This window comes from Oncorhynchus masou, chromosome 13 (genome assembly GCF_036934945.1).
Source record: "Oncorhynchus masou masou isolate Uvic2021 chromosome 13, UVic_Omas_1.1, whole genome shotgun sequence".
Taxonomy (NCBI): Eukaryota; Metazoa; Chordata; class Actinopteri; order Salmoniformes; family Salmonidae; genus Oncorhynchus; species Oncorhynchus masou.
The window spans coordinates 18,988,068-19,006,232 of record NC_088224.1 but is presented as its reverse complement, the minus strand read 5'-3'; the positions used below and the strand labels follow the sequence as shown (position 1 = coordinate 19,006,232).

General features: G+C 43.5%; 1 protein-coding gene across 6 annotated transcripts in view; it reads left to right on the top strand.

Moving 5' to 3' along the window:
• LOC135551863 (oxysterol-binding protein-related protein 3-like) overlaps nt 1-18,165 on the top strand; it is a 44,278-nt gene that overhangs the window by 1,045 nt on the left and 25,068 nt on the right. The window lies entirely within an intron of this gene.

Below are 18,165 nucleotides of genomic sequence, written 5' to 3'. Positions count from 1 at the left end.
AATTCCGCTTTCATAGTTCAGACTGGCGTCTGAAATTATCAGTAACACCTTAGTCACTTCATGGACTTTTCATTGAGACATGTCTAGTGCGGAAATATCCCACATAACCTAAAAGCCAATTGATGCGTGATCTGTATGTGATCGGAGGCTCCGCATGGAGGGTGTGATGCAATGACGGAGCCTCCGGAGGCACACAGAGGCCAAATTGAGTTCTGTACCGCATCGCAGTGCGCCTCTCAAATTTTGTAACAATGCTGAGTGCTTCATGTAGTTCCGCATTGACCTGATTGGTTGACGGTAGGTGTGTGCGGGAGGTCCAGTATAAACACATACTTACTACCTTGACAACCTCCTTCATAACAGTTCTGCGAAGCACAATAAGTATGAATGCCGTAACTTGTGTAGAGGCCGTATCGCAGTAAATGCTGTACGGTCACTGCAGAAGTCCGATCTACCATGCAGAGCCTTTTATGCAGCTATTCCCAAACTCTATCCTTGGGACCCAACTGGGTGCAAGTTTTGGGGTTTTGCCAGCTGATTCAAATAAAGTAATCATCAAGCTTTGATTATTTGAATGGCTGTGTAGTGATGGGGCAAAAACCAAAACGTGCACCCCTCCCCAGGACCGAGTTTGGGAAACACTGGCCTAATGACTCATTTCTCTTGACAGAACACCCACTGAAATGCTGCTAAACTGGAATATCCTTCTGATTTGGTGTTTCCTTGACTAATGTAGGCCTATAGACTAGTCATTCTAACTCTGAGCTCTAAATAAGTAACTGTCCAGTGAAAATCTCACTTAAAAGTTCATAATCTATTAACTCGTAGCCAAATAATGTTGTTGACTTGTCCTTTACTCATGTTGGTGGCCAAAAGCATACATTATAGAAGAAAACCCCCCACCTCAAGCTTGAATCTCAAGCAGGCTGTTTAAAAAAGTGATTGCCTGTTTCCTCCATACAGTTGCTTTCAGAAAGTATTCACATCTCTTAACTTTTTCCACATTTTGTTACAGCCTGAATTTAAAATGGATACAATGTAGCTTTCTTTTCACTGGCATACACATAAACCCCATAATTTAAAAGGGGAATTATGGTTTTTGAAATGTTTACAAATGACTTAAAAACAAGACTGAAATATCTTGAGTCAATAAGCAATATGGCTAGCCTAAATAAGTTCAGAAACAAGTCAGAGTAAGCTGCATGGGCATCATCTCTGTACGCCTCACATACAGATAATTGTAAGGTCCCTCAGTCAAGCTGTGAATTTCTAACTGTTTCAACCACCAATTCCTTGCAAAAAAGGAAACATATTGGTAGATGGGTAATAAAATAAAAGCAGACATTGAATATCCCTTTGAGCATGCTGATGTTTTTCATTACACTTTGGATGGTGTATCAATACACTTAGTCACTACAAAGATACATGTGTCCTTCCTGACTGTTGACAGAGAGTAAGGAAACCAACTCAGGGATTTCAGCATGAGGCCAATGGTGACTTTAAAACAGAGTATAATGGCTGTGATAGGAGAGAAGTTGAAGTTGCTGGATATTGGTGGAATCTGGAACACGCTGTCGATCCAGAACATCCCAAACATGCTCAATGGGTGACATGTCTGAATATGCAGGCCATTTTCAGCTCTTAGACGTATTGTGTACAAATGCTTGTGACAAGGGACAGTGCGCTGGAGGATGAATAGCACGACAATGGGACTCAGGATCTCGTCACTTATCTCTGCGTTCAAATTGCCATCGATAAAATGCAATTGTGTTCATTGCCCGTAGCTTATGCCTACACATACCATAACCCCACCGCCACAATGGGGAACTCTATTCACAACATTGACATCAGCAAACCGCTCGCCCACACAACGCCATTTGTCTGCCATCTGCCCAATACAGTTGAAACCGGGATACATCTGTGAAGAGCACACTTCTCCAGCGTGCCAGTGCCCATCATAGGTGAGAATTTTCTCACTGAAGTCGGTTACAATGCCGAACTGCAGTCTAGTCAAGACGACGAGCACGTAGATGAGCTTCGCTGAGACTGTCAGATACAGGTTGTGCAGAAGTTCTTTGGTTGTGCAAACCCACAGTTTCATCAGCTGTCTGGGTGGCTGGTCTCAGACGATCCCGCAGGTGAAGATGCCGGATTTTTTAAAATTTTATTTTACCTTTATTTAACCAGGCAAGTCAGTTAAGAACAAATTCTTATTTTCATTGACAGCCTAGGAACAGTGGGTTAACTGCCTGTTCAGGGGCAGAACAACAGATTTGTACCTTGTCAGCTCGGGGGTTTTGAACTTGCAACCTTCAGGTTTCTAGTCCAACGCTCTAACCACTAGGCTACCCTGCCAAACTGTGCTATTGTGCTATTGTCCCCAGTACATGGTGCACCTGTGCAATGATAATGCTGTTTAATCAGCTTCTTGATATACCACACCTGTCAGGAGGATGGATTATCTTGGAAAAGGGGAAATGCTCACTAATAGGGATGTAAACAAATTAGTGCACAACATTTGAGAGAAATATGTGCTTTTTGTGCATATGGAAATTTGTATATGGATCTTTTATTTCAGCTCATGAAACATGGGACCAACACTTTTTACCTTATATTTTCGTTCAGTGTACTTGAACAACTATGGCAAGACCTGAATGGTTGTCTAGCAATGATCAACATCCAATTGGACAGAGCTTAAAGAATTTTGAAAATAATGGTCAAATGTTGCACAATCCAGGTGTGGAAAGCTCTTAGACTTATATATTTCTGTATTTAATTTTCAATACATGTAACTCGTTTCAGGAAATTATGCATATGTCACGCGTCACTACTTCACAGGAGAGGCATTTGAACGTAAACAATTAAAAAAAATCTCTTTTTTGTCAGAAATGCCTTCTGGAACATGTGAACTTACAAGTTTGTAATTAAGGCACATGAATGCCATCTGTAAATATGAATACATTTGTTAAATTAGGAGCCTAGTTGGTTTAGCCTTGGAAAAAGTCAGGAACCTTCCCACAAGCCATGATTGGCTGAGATAATGGATAGGCTGGACATGCCAAGAGAATATCTCGGATTGGTCTGCCTTGTAGCATGCTTCTGTCTAGAACATGAGATATGCTCAATATGTGTAGGTAATCCTTTCTAATGCAGATTTGTTTATGTACATTTGAAGTCGTAAGTTTACAAACACTTAGGTTGGAGTCATTAAAACGTTTTTTAACCACTCCACAAATTTCTTGTTAACAAACAACAGTTTTGGCAAGTCGGTTAGGACATCTTCTTTTTGCATGACACAAGTCATTTTTCCAACAATTGTTTACAGACCGATTTATTTAACTTATAATTTACTGTATCACAATTCCAGTTGACTGTACCTTTAAACAGCTTGGAAAATTACGGAATATTATGGCATGGATTTAGAAGCTTCTGATAGGCTAATTGACATAATTTGAGTCAATTGGAGGTACACCTGTGGGTGTATTTCAACGCCTACCTGCAAACTCAGTGCCTCTTTGCTTGACATTATGGGAAAATCAAAAGAAATCAGCCAAGACCTCAGAAAAAGAATTGTTCATCTGTACAAATAATAGTACGCAAGTATAAACACCATGGGACCACGCAGCCGTCAAAGCGCTCAGGAAGGAGATGCGCTCTGTCTCCTAGAGATGAACATACTTTGGTGCGAAAAGTGCAAATCAATCCCAGAACAACAGCAAAGGACCTTGTGAAGATGCTGGAAGAAATGGGTACAAAAGTATCTATATCCACAGTAAAATGAGTCCTATGTCGACATAACCTGAAATGCCGCTCGGCAAGAAAGAAGCCAATGCACCAAAACCGCCATAAAAAAAGCCAGACTATGGTTTGCAACTGCACATAGGGACAAATATTGTAATTTTTGGAGAAATATCCTCTGGTCTGATGAAACAAAACTAGAACTGTTTGGCCATAATGACCATCGTTATGTTTGGAGGAAAAAGGGGGAGGCTTGCACGCTGAAGAACACCATCCTAACCGTGAAGCACGGGGGTGGCAGCATCATGTTGTGGGTGTGCTTTGCTGAAGGAGGGACTGGTGCACTTCACAAAATAGATGGCATCATGAGGTAGGGAAAATTATGTGGATATATTGAAGCAACATCTCAAAACATCAGTCAGGAAGTTAAAGCTTGGTCGCAAATGGTTCTTCCATGTTCAAATCAAATTTATTTGTCACATACACATGGTTAGCAGATGTTAATACGAGTGTTGCGAAATGCTTGTGCTTCTAGTTCTGACAATGCAGTAATAGCCAACGAGTAATCTAACCGAACAATTCCAAAACTACTACCTTGTACACACAAGTATAAAGGGATAAAGAGTATGTACATAAAGATATATGAATGAGTGGTGGTAGAGAACAGCATAGGCAAGATGGAGTAGAAGGCATAGAGTACAGTATATACATATGAGATGAGTAATGTAGGGTATGTAAACATTATATTAAGTAGCATTGTTTAAAGTGGCTGGTGATATATTTTTACATGCATTTACATAATTAAAGTGGCTGGAGTTGAGTCAAGTGTGTTGGCAGCAGCCACTCAATGTTAGTGGTGGCTGTTTAACAGTCTGATGGCCTTGAGATAGAAGCTGTTTTTCAGTCTCTCGGTCCCTGCTTTGATGCACCTGTACTGACCTCGCCTTCTGGATGATAACGGGGTGAACAGGCAGTGGCTCGGATGGTTGTTGTCCTTGATGATCTTTATGGCCTTCCTGTGACATCGGGTGGTGTAGGTGTCCTGGAGGGCAGGTAGTTTGCCCCCGGTGATGCGTTGTGCAGACCTCACTACCCTCTGGAGAGCCTTACGGTTGTGGGTGGAGCAGTTTCCGTACCAGGCGGTAATACAGCCCGACAGGATGCTCTCGATTGTGCATCTGTATAAGTTTGTGAGTGCTTTTGGTGACAAGACAAATTTCTTCAGCCTCCTGAGGTTGAAGAGGCGCTGCTGCGCCTTCTTCACAACGCTGTCTGTGTGGGTGGACCAATTCAGTTTGTCCGTGATGTGTACGCCGAGGAACTTAACTTACTACCCTCTCCACGACTGTCCCGTCGATAGGGTGGTGCTCCCTCTGCTGTTTCCTGAAGTCCACAATCATGTCCTTTGTTTTGTTGACATTGAGTGTGAGGTTATTTTCCTGACACCACACTCCGAGGGCCCTCACCTCCTCCCTGTAGGCCGTCTCGTCGTTGTTGGTAATCAAGCCTACCACTGTAGTGTTGTCTACAAACTTGATGATTGATTTGGAGGCGTGCATGGCCACGCAGTCGTGGGTGAACAGGAAATACAGGAGAGGGCTCAGAATGCACCCTTGTGGGGCCCCAGTGTTGAGGATCAGCGGGATGGAGATGTTGTTACCTATCCTCACCACCTGGGGGCGGCCCGTCAGGAAGTCCAGTACCCAGTTGCACAGGGTGGGGTCGAGACCCAGGGCCTCGAGCTTGGTGACGAGTTTGGAGGGTACTATGTTGACAATGACCGCAAGCATACTTCCGAAGTTGTGGCAAAATGGCTTAAGGACAACAAAGTCAATGGACATCACAAAGCTCTGACCTCAATCCCATATAACATTTGTGGGCAGAACTGAAAAAGCATGTGTGAGCAAGGAGGCCTACAAAGCTGACTCAGTTACACCAGTTCTGTCAGGTGGAATGGGCTAAAATTCAGTTGACTAACCGGTTAGCCAATGTGCGGGAGCACTGGTTGGTCGGGCCAATTGAGGTAGTATGTACGTGAATGTACAGTTAAAGTGACTATGCATATATGAAAAACAGAGAGTAGCATTAGAGTAAAAGAGGGGTTTGGGGCGGGGCACACAATGCAAATAGCCCGGGCAACCATTTGGTCACCTGTTCAGGAGTCTTATGGCTCGGGGGTAAAAACTGTTGAGGAGTCTTTTTGTCCTAGACTTGGCACTCCGATACCGCTTGCCATGCGGTAGTAGAGAGAACATTCTATGACTGGGGTGGCTGTGGTCTTTGGCAATTTTTAGGTCCTTCCTCTGACACCGCCTGGTGTAGAGGTCCTGGATGGCAGGTAGTTTAGCCCCAGTGATGTACTGGGCCGTATGCAAAACCATGTGTAGTGCCTTGCGGTCGGAGGTCGAGCAATTGCCGTACCAGGCAGTGATGCCACTGGTCAGGATGCTCTCAATGTTGCAGCTGTAGGACCATTTGAGGATCTCAGGACCCATGCCAAATCCTTTTAGTTTCCTGAGGGGGAATAGGCGTTGTCATGCCCTCTTCATGACTGTCTTGGTGTGTTTGGACTATTCTAGTTTGGTGATGTGGACACCAAGGAACTCAACCTGCTCCACTACATCCCCATCGATGAGAATGGGGGCGTGTTCTGTGCTCCTTTTCCTGTAGTCCATAATCATCTCCTTAGTCTTGGTTACGTTGAGGGATAGCTTGTTATTCTGGCACCACCCGGCCAGGTCTCAGCCTATAGGGAGGAGGGCAATCTCGTCATTGTCGATGATCAGGCCTACTACTGTTGTGTTGTCTGCAAACTTAATGATGGTGTTGGAGTCATGAACAGGGAGTACAGGAGGGGACTGAGCACACACCCCTGGGGAGCTCCAGTGTTGAGGATCAGCGTGGCAGATGTGTTGCTACCTACCCTCACCACCTGGGGGCGGCAGTCAGGAAGTCCAGGATCCAGTTGCAGAGGGAGGTGTTTCGTTCCAGGGTCCTTAGCTTAGTGATGAGCTTTGAGGGTACTATGGTGGTGAATGCTGAGCTGTAGTCAATGAATAGCATTCTCACATAGGTGTTCCTTTTGTCCAGGTGGGAAAGGGCAGTGTGGAGTGCAATAGAGATTGCATCATCTGTGGATCTGTTTGTGCGGTATGTAAATTGGAGTGGGTCTAGAGGTTCTGGGATAATGGTGTTGATGTGAGCCATGACCAGCCTTTCAAAGCACTTCATGGCTACGGACGTCTTTGCTACGGATCTGTAGTCCATTTAGGCAGGTTGCTTTTGTGTTCGTCGGCACAGGGACAATGGTGGTCTGCTTGAAACATGTTGGTATTACAGACTCAATCAGGTACATGTTGAAAATGTCAGTGAAGACACCTGCCAGTTGGTCAGCACATGCCTGGAGCACACGTCGTGGTAATCTGTTCTGCCCCGCAGCCTTGTGTATGTTGACCTGTTTAAAGGTCTTACTCACGTCAGCTACGGAGAGCATGATCACACAGTCGTCCGGAACAGCTGATGTTCTCATGCATGCCTCAGTGTTGCTTGCCTCGAAGCAAGCATAGAAGTGATTTAGCTCATCTGGTAGGCTCGTGTCACTGGGCAGCTCACCGCTGTGCTTCCCTTTGTAGTCTAATAGTTTGCAAGCCCTGCCACATCCGACAAGCGTTGGAGCCGGTGTAGTATCTCAGCCCTGTATTGACACTTTGCCTGTTTGATGGTTTGTCGCAGGGCATAGCAGGATTTATTGTAAGCTTCCGGGTTAGAGTCCCGCACCTTGAAAGCAGCAGCTCTACCCTTTAGCTCAGTGCGAATGTTGCCTTTAATCTATGGCTTCTGGTTGGGGTATGTACGTACGTATGTACGTCCTCGATGCACTTATCAATAAAGCCAGTGACTGATGTGGTGTACTCCTCAATGTCATCGGAAGAATCTCGGAACATGTTCCAGTCTGTGATAGCGAAACAATCCTGTAGTTTAGCATCTGCTTCATCTGACCACTTTTTTATAGACCGAGTCACTGGTGTAGCCTGCTTTAATTTTAGCTTGTAAGCAGGAATCAGGAGGATAGAGTTGTGGGCGAATTTACCAAATGGAGGGAGAGCTTTGTATGCGTCTCTGTGTGTAGAGTACAGGTGATCTATACTTTTTTTCCCTCTGGCTGCACATTTAACATGTTGATAGAAATTTGGTAGAACTGATTTTAAGTTTCCTTGCATTAAAGTCTCCAGCCACTAGGAGCGCCGACTCTGCTTTGCTTATACAGCTGACGGAGTGCGATCTTAGTGCCAGCATCTGTTTGTGGTGGTAAATAACAGCCACGAAAAGTATAGCTGAGAATTCTCTAGGCAAGTAGTGGGGCCTGCAATGTATCACAATATACTCTACTTCAGGTGAGCAAAATCTAGACTTCCTTAGATTTCGTGCACCAGCTGTTGTTTACAAATATGCACAGACCACCCCCCCTCGGAGTGTGCTGTTCTATCCTACAGGTGCAGCGTATATCCCGCTAGCTGAATATTCAAGTCGTCATTCAGTCACGATTCCGTGAAACATAGGATATTACAGTTGATGTCCTGATGGTAGGATATTCGTGATCGTACCTCATATAATTTATTGTCCAATGATTGCACGTTGGTCGAGTAATATTGGCGGTAACGGCAGCTTTCCTACTCCCCTTCTGCGGGTCCTGGCGAGGCATCCGGCTTTTCGTCCTCTGTACCTGCGTGGCTTCCTCTTGTGAATAACTGGGATGTTGGCCCTGCCGGGTGTTTGAAGAATATCATGTGAGTCTTGCTTGTTGTTGAAAAAATGTTTGTCTAATCCGAGGTGAGTGATCGCTGTCCTGATATCCAGAAGCTCTTTGTCTAATCCGAGGTGAGTGATCGCTGTCCTGATATCCAGAAGCTCTTTTCTGCCGTAAGATACAGTTGCAGAAACATTATGTACAAAATAAGTTACAAATAACGTGACCCCCCCCCCTAGCCATTTTAGGGCAAGTTGCCTGGTTTGCTAGATTGACGTGAACTTAATTCAGGTTTAAACGGATGTTTTGCTATTTTGGACCACAAGGCTGCTGATGTCATGCAGCCTGTCGTTTTTATGTTTATATTTTCTCACAATGACAAGTTTGATTTCGGACGACAATAGAATGTTCATGATGTCACTGCAACAGCTGTCTACAGACATGTCGATAGGTAGTATAAACCAGACTTTATATCTCTGGTTGTTTAGTACACTACCATACTCACTCTGTTTAGCACATTGCCTCGTGAATCTGTAAAGGGATGGGTGTGGGAGAGTGTGAAAAATGCTGAATGAGTGTAGACAAAGAACGCTCTAAAAGGTGTACCAAAACATTCAAGGACCAGTGGGGCTACAAGTTTATCAACTTTCAAAGCATAATTGCTGTCCTTTTGTTCCTTAACTGTAGTGTATTATATAAAATTTTCTATCTCAGTCTCTACTTTTATCCAATGTAAAAAACACAATTTAAAATATTGTCACATAAGATCGAGTCGGTCAGTCACAAATTAGCAATGAATTCTAAAAACGTGTTGCCAATTTGTCATTATGGGGTACTGTGATTTTAGATGGAGGGGGAGGGGTGGTATATTTATTAAATTTTACTTCAGACTGTAACACAACAAAATGTGGAATAAGTCAAGGGGAATGAATACTTTCTGAATGCACTATATTATAAGGTGACAACAGGTTGGCTCATTGGATGAGCTGGCCAATCAGCCATTTACTTCCATGAATATTTCTAATGACCGGTATACTCCCACACCGTTCTTTTTTTGGGCTATGCCCACACAATTCAATCATAAAAAAGCTGCTTTTTAATAGGGATATCTGCGGAAGATGTTTGGGGGTGGGGCTGCTGCACTATAGACTGCAATATCGGTCCGCTAATACATGCCTAGTAAAGGCCCTCTACTTTTGTGAAAAACTTCAATTTAGTTTTTATCAACAAACAAATAAACTAAATATTCTGTTTTTGCAGTGGGTGTGACAGTTGTTCTTAATGTTTAGACTGCCATTACATTTTTTTTAAAGAGTTTAATTAAAGGATAAGAAAAATCATAAAAAGACAGGAGTTCAGATATGGTCCTGCGTATGACCCAATGATGTATATAAACCATTGGTATGACCGCTACGATGGCAATGCACTTCAGTGTAACACAGTCTTGGCTACCTAATGGACAATGCTCACTTCATGGCAGTCCCCCATCAACTCAGCAATGATGGTACTTAACGCCATTTTCAGGTTCTCTGTGGTGTCCCTCTCCTCCATGTTGTCAGTACATGGGACTTAATGTTTTACTTCTCATCTAGGTGAAGGCTCGTAGCAAGTGATGTATTACGGGGTAGTCATGGACACTTTTTTGTTAACACCACATATGGTGTTTGAGAGCTCGTGCTTTGTACTTGCAAAGTAATCATTGTACAGTTTCTCCATCCAGGCCGTCGAGGTTATTCAACATGGCATCTTGTAGTCTGAGTTCTAGATATACCATCAGGGGCAGTGAAGCTGACATCCTCTACGATTGACAATGTCTGCATATCAACTGCAATCATTTCTGTTATCAGCGCTGTGATTTTCTCACGCATTCGGTTGGGACTCCCTTTCAGATGGTAGAGCATTGGGTTGGGACTCCCTTTCAGATGGTAGAGCATTGGGTTTGGACTCCCTTTCAGATGGTAGAGCAATGGGTTGGGACTCCCTTTCAGATGGTAGAGCATTGGGTTGGGACTCCCTTTCAGATGGTAGAGCATTGGGTTGGGACTCCCTTTCAGATGGTAGAGCATTGGGTTGGGACTCCCTTTCAGATGGTAGAGCATTGGGTTGGGACTCCCTTTCAGGTGGTAGAGCATTGGGTTGGGACTCCCTTTCAGATGGTAGAGCAATGGGTTGGGACTCCCTTTCAGATGGTAGAGCATTGGGTTGGGACTCCCTTTCAGATGGTAGAGCATTGGGTTGGGACTCCCTTTCAGACGGTAGAGCAATGGGTTGGGACGCCCTTTCAGACGGTAGAGCATTGGGTATGGGACTCCCTTTCAGATGGGACTCCCTTTCAGATGGTAGAGCATTGGGTTGGGACTCCCTTTCAGATGGTAGAGCAATGGGTTGGGACTCCCTTTCAGATGGTAGAGCAATGGGTTGGGACTCCCTTTCAGATGGTAGAGCATTGGGTTGGGACTCCCTTTCAGATGGTAGAGCATTGGGTTGGGACTCCCTTTCAGATGGTAGAGCAATGTGTTGGGACTCCCTTTCAGATGGTAGAGCATTGGGTTGGGACTCCCTTTCAGATGGTAGAGCATTGGGTTGGGACTCCCTTTCAGATGGTAGAGCATTGGGTTGGGACTCCCTTTCAGATGGTAGAGCATTGGGTTGGGACTCCCTTTCAGATGGTTGAGCAATGTGTTGGGACTCCCTTTCAGATGGTGGAGCATTGGGTTGGGACTCCCTTTCAGATGGTGGAGCATTGGGTTGGGACTCCCTTTCAGATGGTAGAGCATTGGGTTGGGACTCCCTTTCAGATGGTAGAGCATTGGGTTGGGACTCCTTTCAGATTGGGTTGGGACTCCCTTTCAGATGGTAGAGCATTGGGTTGGGACTCCCTTTCAGATGGTAGAGCATTGGGTTGGGACTCCCTTTCAGATGGTAGAGCATTGGGTTGGGACTCCCTTTCAGATGGTAGAGCATTGGGTTGGGACTCCCTTTCAGATGGTAGAGCATTGGGTTGGGACTCCCTTTCAGATGGTAGAGCATTGCACCTGTACTGCCTCTGTAGCTCAATTCCACCTTGCAAACGCTTGTATATATTTCACCACCACCTCACAACTTCTCAAAGCATTTCCATACAGGTGTTCGCTGCTGTCGCTTCCCTGTCTCTCACACTCTGCCATTTGTCCAACTGTCAACAACGATGTGCGGAGAGCTTTATATCCGTGACAAATAACTTAAAGATTCATATCTCGTCCTACGAATGTTACTGAATTGTTGCATTAGGTATTTGTTAATAAAAACAGTTTCCCTGGATGATAACTAGGACCTGTTAGTGGCAGCGTTGTGATAACTACACTGTGATTTTTAATTCAGTAAAAATGTGGGGGGAAAATTGGGGATTTTTTAAAAACATGAACAATCCCAATGTTGTTTAAACGTTCACATCCCTACTTTTTAACGTACTTAATAAAACATGTATTGGAAGGAACTTTTTCACTTATATTGTAATTATAGGTCATATTTCATAGAATTCTGGAAACACTGGACAGTTACTTTAAGTCCAGCTACACTGAGAGAGAGAGAAATCCCGTTTGTCAGTGACAGCCCGGTACTATAAATAGACCCATGTTTTATGCCCTCAGATTTTCCTTGAAGCCCAAACAAATGGAATACATCCCCTCCCATGCAGTCTGTCGTTTCCATGGAAACCCTGTATGGCGTGAGGGTTGGCTTCTGTATGTCTCAGCTTAGCCGATAGAGAGTAATACAGTAGAGTGGTTATTCATTCAGTTTCATAACATGGCTTGGTCTAAAATCGGTCCCTCAAATTCTGGGTACATAAGACTGGCCCTGTCTCTAGGGTGGGTGTGTGAGAGAGCAGGATGTCTCCTGATCCTTTCTAACAGGCATAGCATATTTGTGGTGCATTAGAATGACTGGTCAGGCTCGACTTCTCAGACAGGTAGCTATACACTTCCTAACTAGTGATTGGAGGGGTCGATTATTATTTTGGGATATTTGGCTCAAACTATCTGCATTTGCTAGCGCTTCCAGTTTCTTTGTAAATTTTATTTTACTAGGCAAGTCGGTTAAGAACAAATTCTTATTTTCAATGACTGCCTAGGAACAGTGGGTTAACTGCCTGTTCAGGGGCAGAACGACAGATTTTGTACCTTGTCAGCTCAGGGATTTGAACTTGCAACCTTTCGGTTACTAGTCCAATGCTCTAACCACTAGGCTACACTGCCAACTAGTGCGCCAATGTGTTTTCTCGTGCTCTCTCGTCTCTCTGCAGCTGACATAATAAGCAATATGTTTGGAACATCAAATCACAGTATCGAATCGCAATACATGTCGTATCTGCTCCTAAGTATTGTGATAATATTGTATCGTAAGGTCCCTGGCAATTCCCAGCCCTATTCCTGACCCAGACTCAACAGCCTTGGTTTCTCTAATGACTGCCGCGCCTGGTTACACTAACTACTTCTTAGAGTTCAGTGTGTCAAATCGGAGGGCCTGTTGTCCGGACCTCTGGCAGTCTCTATGGGGGTGCCACAGGGTTCAATTCTCGGGCCGACTCTCTTCTCTGTATACATCAATGATGTCACTCTTGCTTGGGGTGATTCTTTTGATCCAGCTCTACGCAGACAACACCATTCTGTATACTTCTGGCCCTTCTTTGGATACTGTTTTAACAAACCTCCAAACGAGCTTCAATGCCATACAACACTCCTTCCATGGCCTCCAACTGCTCTTAAATGCTAGTAAAATGAAATTTACATTTACATTTAAGTCATTTAGCAGACGCTCTTATCCAGAGCGACGAAATGCATGCTTTTTAACCGATTGCTGCCCGCCCGACTAGCATCACTACTCTGGATGGTTCTGACTTAGAATATGTGGACAACTATAAATACCTAGGTGTCTGGCTAGACTGTAAACTCTCCTTGCAGACTCACATTAAGCATCTCCAATCCAAAGTTAAATCTAGAATCGGCTTCCTATTTCGTAACAAAGCTTTCTTCACTCATGCTGCTAAACATACCCTCGTAAAACTGACTATCCTACCGATCCTTGACTTCGGCGATGTCATTTACAAAATAGCCTCCAACACTCTACTCAGCAAACTGGATGCAGTCTATCACAGTGCATCCATTTTGTCACCAAAGCACCATATACTACCCACCACTGCGACCTGTATGCTTTCGTTGGCTGGTCCTCGCTACATATTCGTCACCAAACCCACTGGCTCCAGGTCATCTATAAGTCTGCTAGGTAAAGCTCTGCCTTAGTTCAGCTCACTGGTCACCATTGCAACACCCACCCGTAGCACGCGTTCCAGCAGGTATATTTCACTGGTCATTCCCAAAGCCAACACCTCGTTTGGCTGCCTTTCCTTCCTGTTCTCTGCTGCCAATGACTGGAACGAATTGCAAAAATCACTGAAGTTGGAGACATATCTCCCTCTCTAACTTTAAGCTTCAGCTATCAGAGCAGCTTACCGATCGCTGCAGCTGTACACAGCCCATCTGTAAATAGCCCATCCAACCAACTACCTACCTCATCCCCATATTCGTTTTTGTTTTTCTGCTCTTTTGCACACCGGTATTCCAGTATTTCTACTTGCACATCCTCATCTGCTCATCTGCTCATCTGCACTCCAATGTAAATTGCTGAATTGTAATTACTTTCCTACTATTGGCCTATTTATTGCCTCCTTACTTCATTTGCACACACTGTATACAGATTTTTCTATTGTGTTATTGACTGTACGTTTGTTTATGTGTAACTCTGTGTTTGTGTCGCACTGCTTTGCTTTATCTTGGGCAGGTCACAGTTGTAAATGAGAACTTGTTCTCAACTGACTTACCTGGTTAAATAAAGGTTAAATAAAAATCAGGGTCAACAACCACACCCGTCAGCCCTTAGAATTAGAATGAATGGATATATAGCTGTACTATTCTAATTAGGATGCAGGGCTCTTTGGCAGATCAAAGCTGTTTGGATCTGTTGGTGGCAGGGCTACAGATGATGTCAAGGAAATATGCCGATAGGAGGAAGAGTTACAGATTGTCCGCTTTGCTTCTGTAATACAGAGATTGTGGGGTTCTTTGACTCATCTTTTCTTCACTAATTGGTATTTTGACCAATCAGATCAGCTCTGAAAAAGATCTGATGTGAAAATATCCGATGTGATTGGTCCAAAGACCAATTAGTGGAAAAAATATCAGAACTGGGCTGCCTGTGTAAACGCAGCCATTCTCTCAATCATTAACAGAGGTGGTTGAGCTTTTATTTTAGTCTAATGCATCTATGGAAAAGCATCATCTAGCTAGAGAGGACCCATCCAAGGTTCTACTCTGGAAACCCCGGCTGCTGTCATAGTAAGAGTTTGTCATTGGGTGGTTTTTATAATGAGAGTTTTCTTATGCATTAAACATTGGGGCAGAGGTTTTCACTTTTCATCTGAAATCTCAGAAAGATGATTGGCCTGTACATGTTGTAAAACACTGTAATAACTCTAACTCCTCAGAGGCGATAAAGGTCATTGCCTTGGCTTAGTACATGTTCTCTTGGAATTTGGTAGAACATTTTAACTTTACAGCTAGTATCTGATAGGGGAAGGCAGCTGCCTCTGTGGAGGACTGTTATGGAGGACTGCTATCCCAGGGGGCCGAGCGAGCAGTAGCCGATTTGCTACTGGAGAGAGTTAGTCACTGATCCTACATCAGTGCCAAGGGCAGCACTAATATCTATACAGTGTCACCTCCGGTAGATTCTCCAAGCATTCCAGAATCCAAGACATTGGATGAATGGAACTGACACGTCTACACTACAACACTTGACTGGTTTGCTCTGTTCATTCTATTTCTATCTGAAGCGTTTCGGGATAGCATGCCAAATGAACACTCCCTTCCCCATCTTAATCAGGGAGATTGCTGTGTAAATGGAAATGTCCTTGTATGGCCCTGAGCTACCTGGCTGACTGGTTTTGCATAGCAGGGATGCCTTTGCCCTGTCAACTCTGTGACGTGTCAGAAGAAACACTATGGGGATTTATGAAGCTTTTTTTATTGTATTTTTGAAGGCCATTCAAAGATGCTTTCACAAAAATAAAATCACTTATTTATATAGATATATATCCTCAGTGACAGTATGGTAGCTTTGACCCTGTCATAACTTCAACCAAGTCATTTTACAAGGTGTAATAGCTTTAATCATTGACTTGGTTACATAAGACACAAGGCCACCCTAGAACTTCCAGTGCCGAAGCAGACACGCCTTAAGGAGTGTACAGTACTTAGCAAACAGCTGTGGTAAATAAGTTGTTCTTTTCTGTTGTCAAGGTTCTGTAGAGCACAATGAAGACTGCGCTCTGGAATCTAGGACTACCTGTTACTATTAGCGACCTTTTGTGTTGAGGTATTCAACCCAGTTCTACTGCAATTAACTAGCCTGGAAATCCATACTGTTTCACTTCATTTTCTTTTCGGGTTCAGTTCACTAATAAGAGTGGAGTGGTGTTGGTGTGGTAAATGATGTGGTACAGTGTTTTGGTGTTCCTCTTCCTCCCAGTCTCCCCCTCACTCTGTCTGACTCTGTGTTTATTCAGTATCTATGGAACCTGTTGGAGGGTAACAATGCTGCTGGATACACTTCAGTGAATTTGGAGAAGGGTTTCACTTTCTTCTGTGTAGGAGGTGTGTACACTGACACAGCTTTTTAATGGGAAGTGTTGTGATAGTGTTTCTGTTCAGCAGGCCTATAGCAGTTTCAAAGTATTCTGCCATAGTAAAGGGTATCCATGCAGTGTAAGAATCTATTCTGATATTTCTAATCTCAGTGGTTACCTCGCAAATGGCACCCTAATCTATCTAGAGAGAAATTGCATGACTGTGTGCTCGATTTTATACACCTGTCAGCAACGGCTGTGGCTGAAATGGCCAAATCCACTCATTTGGAAGGATGTCCACATACCTTTGTGCATGTATAGTGTGTATATCTAGTGCACAACTCAAAACTAGTGCGCTAAATAGGAATTAGGGTACCATTTGGGACATAGGGTGTTGGAGGTATTATAGTGTTTGGTCTTGGACGGAGAACATTCCTACTGTTGAGTCATGTCCTAAGCATTGCTCTGACTCTTGAGAGAGGCCTATGGGCCTGCTGTTTTTCAACTCTCTCTCCACCGCACCTGCTGTCTCGAACTCCTGAATGCTCGGCTTTGAAAAGCCAACTGACATTTACTCCTGAGGTGCTGACCTGTTGCACCCTCTACAACCACTGTGATTATTGTTATTTTACCCTGCTGGTCATCTATGAATGTTTGAACATCTTGGCCATGTGCTGTTATAATCTCCACCCGGCACAGCCAGAAGAGGACTGACCACCCCTCAGAGCCTGGTTCCTCTCTAGGTTTCTTCCTAGGTTCCGTGAATCTACATCTGCATTGCTTGCTGTTTGGGGTTTTAGGCTGGGTATAGCAATTTGTAACATCGTCTGATGTTAAAAGGGCTTTATAACTACATTTGATTGATCGATAGGGGAACCAGACAGTATACACGGACACACACAGAACACTCTATAGAGCTTTTGGAGGAACTGGACAGCATGTTGGGGAAATCCTGCTGCATACACAGACACAAATGCATTCATTCAGACATGCATCTACCCCATAGGCACACAAACAGAACATTCCATAGTATTCACTCTATAGCAGTGGTCCTCTACTCCGGTCCTCCAGTAACCTCAACAGTACATATTTGTTGGGTGCCCCAGACGAGCACACCTGATTCTACTTGTCAACTTGTCACACCTGATTCTACTTGTCAACTTGTCACACCTGATTCTACTTGTCAACTTGTCACACCTGATTCTACTTGTCAACTTGTCACACCTGATTCTACTTGTCAACTAAATAGGGCTGACCCCAATTAGTCGACTGGTCGAGCATATGTGGCTCAGTTGGTAGAGCATGGCACTTGCAACCCCGGGGATATGGGTTCGATTCCTACAGGTGACCAGTACAAAAAGTATGAAAATGTATGAACTCACTATTGTACGTTGCTCTGGATATGAGTTCTGCTAAATTATTATTTTATTTTTATATACAGTGCCTTCGGAAAGTATTCAGACACCTTGACTTTTCCACATTTTTATACGTTACAGCAGGGGTGTCAAAGTCAAATGGACGGAGGGCCAAATAAAAAATTTAGCTACAAGCCGAGGGCCGGACTGTTCGAATGTTCATTGAAAAATTTTTAAATGACGCATATAGTCTAGTGAACCTAATTGAACCTACTGAAAACCTAACAAATATATTCCAATATGATCAGATAAATAAAGCAATATTTTCTTATGGCTCTGTCAGTAATCTTTAATTTTCAACAGACACAAAAGACAAATTTCCTTTATATAAAAATCCCCATAACATGAACATTAAATGAAAGAAACCGGTATTCAAGGCACCATCAGTAGCCTATATTTTCTATTTTAGCAAAAGTGGGCTAAATTTACTTCAAAGAAAAAAACAATAATAGCAATTTTCTATCATCCACTCAACTGAAATATTTTTAAAATATAATTGGATTGAAATACAATAAAATAAAGTGCAAAAATCTATTAATCAAAAACAACACTTTGTTTAAGGAGAAGTAACATGCAGTGAAAACAAATATTAAACTTTAACTTTT